Genomic DNA, 9,976 nt, shown 5'->3' with positions numbered 1-9,976 from the left:
TTTATATCCCACCTTTCTTCCATCGTGGAACTCTAGGTGGCTACATGCAGTTCCCCGGTGGTCTCCCCACCAAGCACTGACCAGACCCACACCTGCTTAGCTTCAGCAAGGTGGCTGCCTCATGTGCTTCAGACCATGCCCTGGGACAACATGGGATTGTAAATTTGCTGCAGGGGCCTTATGAGTCTTGGGGAGTCTTGGGGAGCATCCAAGTGCTTTGTATATTCTTAGTCAATATACACATAATAATAGTATTAATAAAGAGGGAGTTGTTCTCCCTTGGAACAAAAATAGAATGGTAATCCTCTTCACACTCTCCAGGGATTTAGAAGAAGTAAAAAATGGAAGAGCAGGGAGACCCTGTGGAGCTGAGGTATTTTTCGTCCATCAGCAGGTGGAGTCTCAGAGCCAATTCACAGGAGCTCCCAGTTCATGGAAGCCATTCGTGACTTCTGCATGTAATTCCTTTGCCACAACCCAATGCACCAGATTTGTGAGCTGTAAAACTTAGGGATGTACGAATCCCTTACCTTGTTCCGGTCCAGGGCATCCGCAGTGGCGGGGAGGCGATCCCTCCCTCCCTCCGGAATACTCCCCAGCCAGCTCCACTCTGCGGCAAGGCCGTGGAGCCGCTGGCCAGGGCCGGCCACAGCTGGACTTCCACCTGCTGCCGGGCTGCTGCGGCCGCAAATGGTGGCCATTGTAGTGGCCGCCATTTGCGTCCTTGCATTACGCCGTGATAGGCTGCGTAAGTATTTACATAGCCTATCATGGCAAAAGGCAGGGAACAAATGGCGGCCGCTTCGCCATTTCCGTCCCTGTCTTTTGCCGTGATAGGCTACATAAATACTTATATAGCCTATCACAGCAAAGAGGAGGGGTGCAAATGGCAACGCCTAATCACAGCCTAATGCAGGCACACAAATGGCGGCCATTACGATAGCCGCCATTTGAGGCTGCAGCAGCCTGGCAGCGGCCAGAAGACGAGCCGGAGCCGCCGCCGCCGCCACATCCTCTGCCAGGTAGGTCCGTTCCAGGGGGGATTTCAGGGGGCGGCGGGGGGGGAGGCCATTCCGCCATGGACTCCATGGGGCCGGATTCTAAAGAATCCAGCCTCACTGGAGTCCGTGGTGGAATTCTCCAACATCCCTGGTAAAACTGGCAGCTTCTGCTCACAGAAAATTAGGGTTGGATGAATCTGTCAGTTTTGCTTTCTCCCGCCTTCAGTTTTTAAAAGTTCTCAAGTTCTTACCCTCCTGAATATGAACTTTTGAAAATTCTTATCAAAAATGAACTGAAATGAAATTATCACCCCATTACACCAACCAAATTCAATAGGTATAGCTATACCCAGCACAGAGAGGACCATGACATACCTGCCTGCCATGTAGCTGTTAAAGATGAGGAGCCTGTCAGGGGAAAAAAAGGTGGTAACCCTAATTCAGCACTAACGTGGTCAAATATACAGGGATTCAAACCCAGACTTTTAAGATCCAAGCACTCAATGACTTGGGCCTGGATAAACAAATATCTTTTTTCTTTCTTTCCTCCACATACGGTTTTTTTTTTAAATCTCAGGTTCTTTTAGTCCCGACTATGGAGAACTTCATGGATTTTGATAAATTCTTATCAAAACCAAACTGAAACAAAATTCTCACCAATCCGCACAGAAAATATGGCTGTGGCTTTAATTTTGATATCCCCTTTGCAATGAGTGTATGCAACATGGCTAAATTAATCCCCCCCCTCCCCACATGTCCAATACTGGCTTCACTGAGCATTTGTTTTGATGCTGTTTGGCTCCCTTTGGTTTCCGTGACTACTGCTGCTTCTTGGCTCCATTTTTCTTCTTCTCAGGCCTGACTCCCTATGCTTCCATTTGTCTTCACTACTGTTTAATCTAATTGGCTGTGGCAATGTGATTTTATTTACTAGTGTCCATGATCTCATCCAATATGATTCATGGCACAGCATCATTCATAAAATCACGTGACTGACCATGAAAAGGCAAACTTCTCAGCATAAAAAAGAAGCATTAGGCTAGGTAAGTAATCTTATGTAGGCCTAATAGAGAATGAGTCTGACCACAAGCAGGAAGATGCCACAGGAAGAAGAAAATAACCTGGTAGTTGCCTAAATTAATGGTACCACTCAATTTCATAATTGGCTTTGAAATAAAAGTTTGGCACACTCATGGGTGCATTCATACAGTCATTCTAGAATAGATCTATTGAAATCTGTTGGACTTAAGTTAATCATGGCTAACTCAGATCCTTTGATTTCAATGGTTCTACTCGAAGCATGACTAAGGACCAAAAAGAACATTACTTAAAAGACGAAGATAGCAGCTACGTCTTTTTCACTTTTACTTTATAGTAGGCACAAGGTCCCCAGTCTGAATTGGGTCTCTTGTGTTGGGATAGGGAGCTCTAACCCTTTCCCCCTGCTATCGGCCAGATCCAGATCATCCCCCTTGCACCCACTCTAGAGTAAAATGAAAAAAAGTGAAAAAAGATGTGGTATACACAACATCAAAAAGTAATTCAAGTAATGTCTGTTTTGACACTATGTCTGGATACAACCCATAAAGCACTGTAGTATTCTGAACTACAACACTCCTTCGTATGCTCTTCTCTGGCTCAGATTATAATCCCACAGAAGACAGGTAAGAAGAAAGTGAGTACTCACAGGATTGAAGGAGCATATTTATGATAAGAATTCAGATATTGTCATGCTCCCAATCATCTCATCAGAAGCATTATGGGATCTGAATTAGGTTCAGAATTAACTAGGCTATTTTCTGATTGTTTTTAAATAGCTCAGTTTGCCATGCCCAATTCCCAGTTGAGTCTTGGGGGAGAGAAGGGTTCACCCATCACTAGTGTAAAGCAGTGTTTGATTCCCTCCTGTGGCAAAGTTGAGAACTTAAATGGAAAGTGTACATCATGGTAGCCCTGAGGAGATCTGAGCAGAGGAGCACAATATTTACTTCTCTCTCTCTTGCGCTCTCTCTCTCTCTCTCTCACACACACACACACAAAACACACACTCAGAGAGTTTTCAGTAAGCCCAGATTTTAATATACAAACATCATTTTTGTGTTGTAGAACATTACCTCCTCCCAGGCCCTGCAAATGTTTAGCAGATTTTGAATGTTGGGTGAACATTATCTCAAATATTGGCTTACTTGTTAAGATCAAACAAGTAAGCCAACATTTGAGATAATGTTCACTAGACAGAAATGGTAGATACACATGTCCTCATGGCAGGGAAGAGGGAGAAATCAGTTCATTTTGCATTTTAATGCGAACTTAACTAATTTTGCAAACCACTGTGGGAACCAAAACTCAATTATTCTTCAAAATTAGCACTTCTCCAAACTTTGCAATGGAGTCCTCCAATCAAAAAATGCATACAAAAATGAACATAATAGGAAAATGTTAAAAATGCATTATATTAGGAATATTGCTTGCAAAAACTGTGAATATTAGGCAAAAATGCATGCATTAGGAGAAGCATGCAAAATGAAGTGTACAAATTTTGATGCAACCCCCCCCAAAAAAAACCTCAGAGTTTGGGACAAACCAAATTTATGACTAGAGAAATTTGCAAAGTTCGAGATTAACCAAACTTATGGAAGGAAAAATGAGAAAAAGAAACCAAAATTGACAGATTTTTCCATTCTTCTGAACTATCCCCAGGATGACACTCGCAGCCACAGTTTTACTGTGGTTCTGGTCCTGTCTGGAGGGAAGGTTTCAGAAGGTGGTGCTGAGAGAGTACTGTTCCAACCTGTGACCACTCGCCTGGAGTTGCCTCAAGGCTCCATCTTGACCCCATGGGTTTTTAACATCTACATAAAACTGCTGAGCATTGTCATCCAGAGGTTTGGGCTAAAAGGTCATAGCTAGGGATGGCGGAGAATTTCTCCATGAATCTCCGGGAGATCGAATGCCAACGCATTCGGCCCCCCAAAATTGGCGGGGAAATTCTCCGCCCCCCCCGGGATGGGACTTACCTCGTGCGAATGTCCCTCTCGGCGGCGGGTCCCGGCAGTGGGTCCCGGCGGTGTTTCGGCGGCGTTTCGGCAGGGGCGGCGGCCAGTCTTCCGACCGGCTGCCGCCGCTGCCATTTCCCAGTACGTAGCCTATCACGGCTGACTTTGAAAAAAAGAAAAAAGTGCGTACGCAAATGGCGGCGCCCATGGGCGCTGCCATTTGCGTTCCTTATTTGGGCATGGGCAGTCTACGTAAAGATTTACGAACACTACAGCGAAAATAAGGGCAACGCAAATAGCCAGAATAGGCAGCTACGGCCACCACCATTTGCGTCCCGGCAGGACAGGAGTATTCGTGGCCGGAGGGACAGGGCGCCTCCCCCCTGGCCAGAATTTCGGGGGGGAGGGACGGGGCGCCTCCCTGCTGGCCAGAATTTCGGGGGGGAGGGACGGGGCAAATAGCGTTGCCCTTATTTTCGCCGTAGTCTATGTAAATCTTTACGTAGACTACCTGTGCCCAAATAAGGAAGGCAAATGGCGGCGCCCACGGGCGCCGCCATTTGTGTACGCGCTTTTTTCTTTTTTTTTTCAAAGTCAGCTGTGATAGGCCACGTAAAGATTTAAGTAGCCTATCACGGCTGACTTTGAAAATCTAGCCGTGATAGGCTACGTAAATTGTTACGTAGCCTATCACTTTTTGGGTTTTTTTTTTACAATTTACTTCTTTATTTTGCAGCCGGGGAGACGATGCACTCCCCCCCGGCCGGAATTTCGGTGGGGAGGGATGGGGAGCCTCCCCCCCGGCCTGAATTTTGGCCAGGAGGGGCGAGGCGCCTCCCCCCCACCAAGAATTTCGGGGGGAGAACCTGAGCACTTCCCCCCCACACCGAAAACAGCTGCGGGACCATGTAAGGGACTTTCGTCCATCCTTAGTCATAGCTCTACCTTTTGTTTCCATCTTCTATTATTATTGTTATTGTTATTATTATTAATAATAATAATCATTATTTATATTTCTATACTGCCCAATAGCTGAAGCTCTCTGAGCAGTTTACAAAGATTTAAACATTAAAATACAATGTACAACGTTTAAGAACCATTTACATAAAACACACAGACAATATACACAAAGACAACATATAACTAAAAACAACTTTGTATGGTCAGTCATAACCAAAGACAGATCCAGGACTGATTAAAAACTTATCATGTACTGCCAAATGGCTGAGGGAAGAGGAAGGTTTTAACCCAACACTGAAAACACAACAATGTTGGTGCTGAGTGGGCCTGGTCAGTGAGATTGTTTCACAGGGGGTGGGGGGAGTAGTGGAAACTTTGAACAGTTGTCTGGGATCAGCTTTGGGGTGGATGAGTGCAAGTTGGGAATGTTGATCTGGATGGAGGTGTGCAACTGACTCTGGGTGGGGTTGCACTCCCCGTAAAAAGCTAGGATCATAGTTCAGGGGTTCTCCTGGATTTGGGACTTACTAGGGGGATGCCAGTAGCTAGGAGTGTTTTTTACCAACTTTGGCTGGTTGGCCAGCTGAGGCTTTATTTAGAGAAAGCTGACCTTGGTTCAGTAATACCAATAATACTTGGTTATGTCCACACTTTACTACTGTAATGTGTTTCATTATAGGGATGTCAGAGAATTTCTCCACGATTCTCGGGGAGGCCGAATGCCAGTGCATTTGGCCCCCCGAAATTGGTGGAGAAACAGTCTGCCCCCCCGCGCCCCCCCCCCCGGGATGGGACTTACCTTGTGCGAATGTCCCTGGCGGCAGTGGCTCCAGCGGCGGTGCGGCGGCAGTGCAGCGGCGGCCGGTCTTCCAACTGGCCGCCGCCGCCGCCATTTCCAAGTTAAAAAAAACAACAACAAACAAAACAAAAACAAAAACAAACAAACAAAGATTTACGTAGCCTATCATGGCTAGATTTTTAAAAAACACCGTGATAGGCTACGTAAATGTTTACATAGCCTATCACGGCTGAGTGAAAAAAACAACAACCGTACGTACGCAAATGGCGGCGCCCATGGGCGCCGCCATTTGCATTCCTTATTTTGGCACGTGTAGTCTACGTAAACATTTACATAGACTACTGCGAAAATAAGGGGAACGCTATTTTGCGTTCCCCTTATTTTCGCCGTAGTCTACATAAATGTTTACGTAGTCTACACGTGCCAAAATAAGGAACGCAAATGGCGGCGCCCATGGGCGCCGCCATTTGTGTACGCGCGGTTGTTGTTGTTGTTTTCACTCAGCCGTGATAGGCTACGTAAACATTTACGTAGCCTATCACGGCTGACTGCAGGGACGCAAACGGCGGCAGCTACGGCCACCACCATTTGCGTCCCGGCAGGACAGGAGGATTCGCGGCCGGAGGGACAGGGCGCCTCCCCCCTGGCCAGAATTTCGGGGGGGAGGGACGGGGCGCCTCCCCCCTGGCCAGACTTTTGGGGGGAGGGACGGAGCGCCTCCCCCCCACCGCAAATCAAGCTTCAGGTTCAGGTAAGGGGCTTTTGTACATCCCTAGTTTCATATGGTGCTGCCCTTGAAGGCAGTTCTAAAACTGTAATTGGTGCAGAACATAGCAGTTGGAATGCTTGTAGAACCTAGGCTTTTGGATTATGTCACACGTATTTTATGCCACTTATATTGGCTGCCTATTTGTTTCTGGGCCAAATTTAAGGTGACAGTATTAGCTTTTAAGCCCTAAACCAGCCTTCCCAAACCTGGTGCCTTTCAGATGTGCTAGACTGCAACTCCCATCATTCCCAGCTGGCATGGCCATTAGCTGCCCTAAACAGTTTGGGACCAGGTTATCTGAAGGACCACCTGCACCCATATGAGCCTGCCCACGCTTTAGGGCCATATGAGCCTGTCTGAGCTTTATTATTAGGATCTGAGACTCTGAGCTCCAATCCACCAGTGAAAACTGTGAGAATGGCAAATACCAGGGAAAGGGTCTTTTCTGAGGTGGCCCCACATCTTTGGAATTCCTCCCTTGTAGAAGTGCATATGGCTCCCTACTTGCTGACCAGTACAAGGATTTTAAAGACTTGTTTATCCCAGTCTGCATTGTGTGAGCTTGCCTTCCAATTGTACAAAGCTGGATTTCACTCATTCTAAAAAAATAAGTAGGTAAGGGGGAGAGAATCAACACATCAGTGTTACCCTGCAAAAGTCCCAAGGATCTTAATAGTGATCAACTGCCAAAATTTCAGAGGGAGCCAAAATTTAATTTGCTATTTAAAATGTAGTTGATTAATCACATCATTGATTAAAAATTTCATCCCTGTTCTTTAATTGATCCCAGGATGCCTCTTTGCATCACAGAAAGAGCTATTAATTTTCTCTAGAAAGAATAACATAGAAGACCTCTGAGATATCCTATTATGACTCCCTATAGATCGGGAAATGTAGGTTATGTACTCATGTATATAAATAAAAGTGTATGGAAAGTATACCTAACGGTGGATATTCAAGATCACTTAATGCAGAATAATTATGCCCAACACCTTTAACCATCTTTTCCACCTCGTTAATACATGCTTACCGTAAAGTGGGGGTTTTAATCTATTTTAGTAATTGTATGGAAGTAGGGCATAATGGAACTTACAGATTAATTAATGCAGAATAGGAAAGTGTGATATTGTGTATGTAGTGTGAGGCATTTACTCCTGCATTAGAAGCGTGTGGTAACACAATCCATAATTCAGAATAGTGAGAACTGTGTAATGAATAACCCCTATCCTAGAGCTATTCACTTTTGTTCATGTGACCACAGTCTGAACAGAGATACAAACTCCCTTCCTGATCCTCAAACCAAACTGCTTGCTAACTCCCTGCACTTCGGATGTCAACATCCCCTCCACAGGGAGTCTACAAGAGACCTCAGTTGGCACTGTTCTCTGCTCCCATTAGGACAGCAGTCTGGAAAAGCCCAAGCTATCTTTGCAATGACGCAGATGCATGTTCCAGAAATAACAAGGCACTGAGATATTTAAGCAAACTTATTCTCTCTCTCCCCTCTGAATTATCCATTGTTCTATCACATCCATGTGATAGCACATATGAAATTAAATAAAATAAGTTCTATCCAATGGTGGCTTTGCCTTAGCAGAAAGTGCTTCTGCTCATACCGGTTGGGACACCCAATTTTCCCTGATTCCTCCACCTCCACCCCACTACCACTGCGGCCCTCTGCACCGTATCTCATCCTGTTCCAAAAGGTCCCACAACTTTTTGGAGCAGCTGTTAGGATTGCACTGTAAACCTTTAAGGCCCAAGTACACGCAGAATGATAAAGGGTGATCATTCTGCCTTTGCCAACAGCTTACAATTACACAAACTGCAGTCGAGTCATGCTCATTTTTAAATGGTTTTCTTCCCTGTTCAAACATGAAAGAAGAAAGGGAAAGGGGGGAAAAGACATTCCAGCTGAAGGAGATTTATGTAACAGAATTCACCAAGCCCTGGTTCCTCCTCCTGCTTTAAGGGGGCAAACAGAAACCTAGTAACATGACCCTGCCAAGACACCGCTAAAGCCAAAAGAGTGGGCTGTGAATCTGCGCCAAACAAATGGGCAGTGAATCAGCTGAGAGTTGCTGCAGAAGAGAGTGGCGTGAAAACAAGGGAACACCTGTGCCTGCTGGGAAGGGGCCTGGCTTCTTTCTTCAATAGGATAAAAAGACAAAAAGAGCAGTTAATTGGAGCTAGTTGGTGTAACAACCACGAGTCAACCAAAGGAGCTATAAACTAGGTCGAATGCCTTCTATAAGCTTTCTAAGAATACTGACACTTTAATTCTGCCAAGGCAAGGGAAGACGGGAGAAAGGAGTGGAGATAACAAAAGAGAAAGGGGGTGGGGGGTGGAAGACCAAGTTATTTAGCAACCTTCTCATTAGCGACTCTGAGGAGGAACCTAATTACCTTAGGGCAGGGTTAGGCAGACTTCAGGCAGGCTTGTGAGGCCTCCTTTTTTATTATTAGAACCTCACAGTCCAGGTGTAAAGTAGTTGGGGACAGTGGAGTTGGGCACCCTATAAGCCATACACTGTGTATAAAAGGTAAAGGTAAAGGTGTCCCCAACCAGTCGTGTCCGACTCTAGGGTGCGGTGCTCATCCCCATTTCTAAGCCAAAGAGCCAGCGCTGTCCGAAGACGCTTCCATGGTCATGTGGCCGGCATGACTGAACACCGAGGTGCACGGAACGCTGTTACCTTTCCCGCCGAGGCGGTACCTATTTATCTACTTGCAATTTCTTGCTTTCAAACTGCTAGGTTGGCAGGAGCTGGAACTGAAGACGGGAGCTCACTCCGTCACGCGGCGCTCGGGTCTCGAACTGCTGACCTGCTGACCTTCCAGTCTGCAGTTCAGCATCTTAACCACTAAGCCACCGCGGCCCCACTACACTGTGTATATACAAATACAAATCTGCATCTGAATTCCTATAGATCAGGCATTCTAACATAAAACTCTTGAAGTGGCCAGTAGACTGCAAAAAGACCTGGTTAAAGGCAACCAGTTAATACTCATATTTTATAGAGGAGGAACACTGAGCTAAACTACACAATACAGTAAATGTGTAGCGTGTAACTCAGGGTGCAATCCCATGCTGGCTGGGGAATGCTGGGAGTTGTAGGCCTTTTCTCTGTCTAAACATGTATAGGATTGTGCCCTTAGTCTCTTTTTACTTGCTTGTAAGTGTGTGGGGACCTGATCCAGATCTGGACCATTGTGTATGGGTAGGGGAGGCTAAAACATTTCCCTCCCAGCCACTTGTTTTCCTAAACTCACTTCCCTCTCGCCCCCCACACACATACACACGCACAGAGAAAACAAGCTGCTTTAGGAAAAATAACTGCTAGGAGGGGAAGGTTTGAACCTCCCCTACCCATGCATGGTTGGCCCTGCTCTGGATTGGGATGCCATGCCATGTGCTTACTTGTAAAAAAGAAAAGAAAGGTTAACTTGC

The 9,976-nt window shown here is 46.0% G+C and overlaps 1 protein-coding gene across 2 annotated transcripts in view; it reads right to left on the bottom strand.

Moving 5' to 3' along the window:
* IGSF11 (immunoglobulin superfamily member 11) overlaps positions 1–9,976 on the bottom strand; it is a 292,196-nt gene that overhangs the window by 50,332 nt on the left and 231,888 nt on the right. The gene's annotated exons all lie outside the window — the stretch shown is intronic.

This window comes from Heloderma suspectum, chromosome 3 (genome assembly GCF_057233095.1).
Source record: "Heloderma suspectum isolate Gila_16-S chromosome 3, 16-S_ref, whole genome shotgun sequence".
NCBI classification, from domain to species: domain Eukaryota; kingdom Metazoa; phylum Chordata; class Lepidosauria; order Squamata; family Helodermatidae; genus Heloderma; species Heloderma suspectum.
Note: the sequence above shows the minus strand (reverse complement) of the source record. Positions and strands in the feature narration are given on the sequence as shown.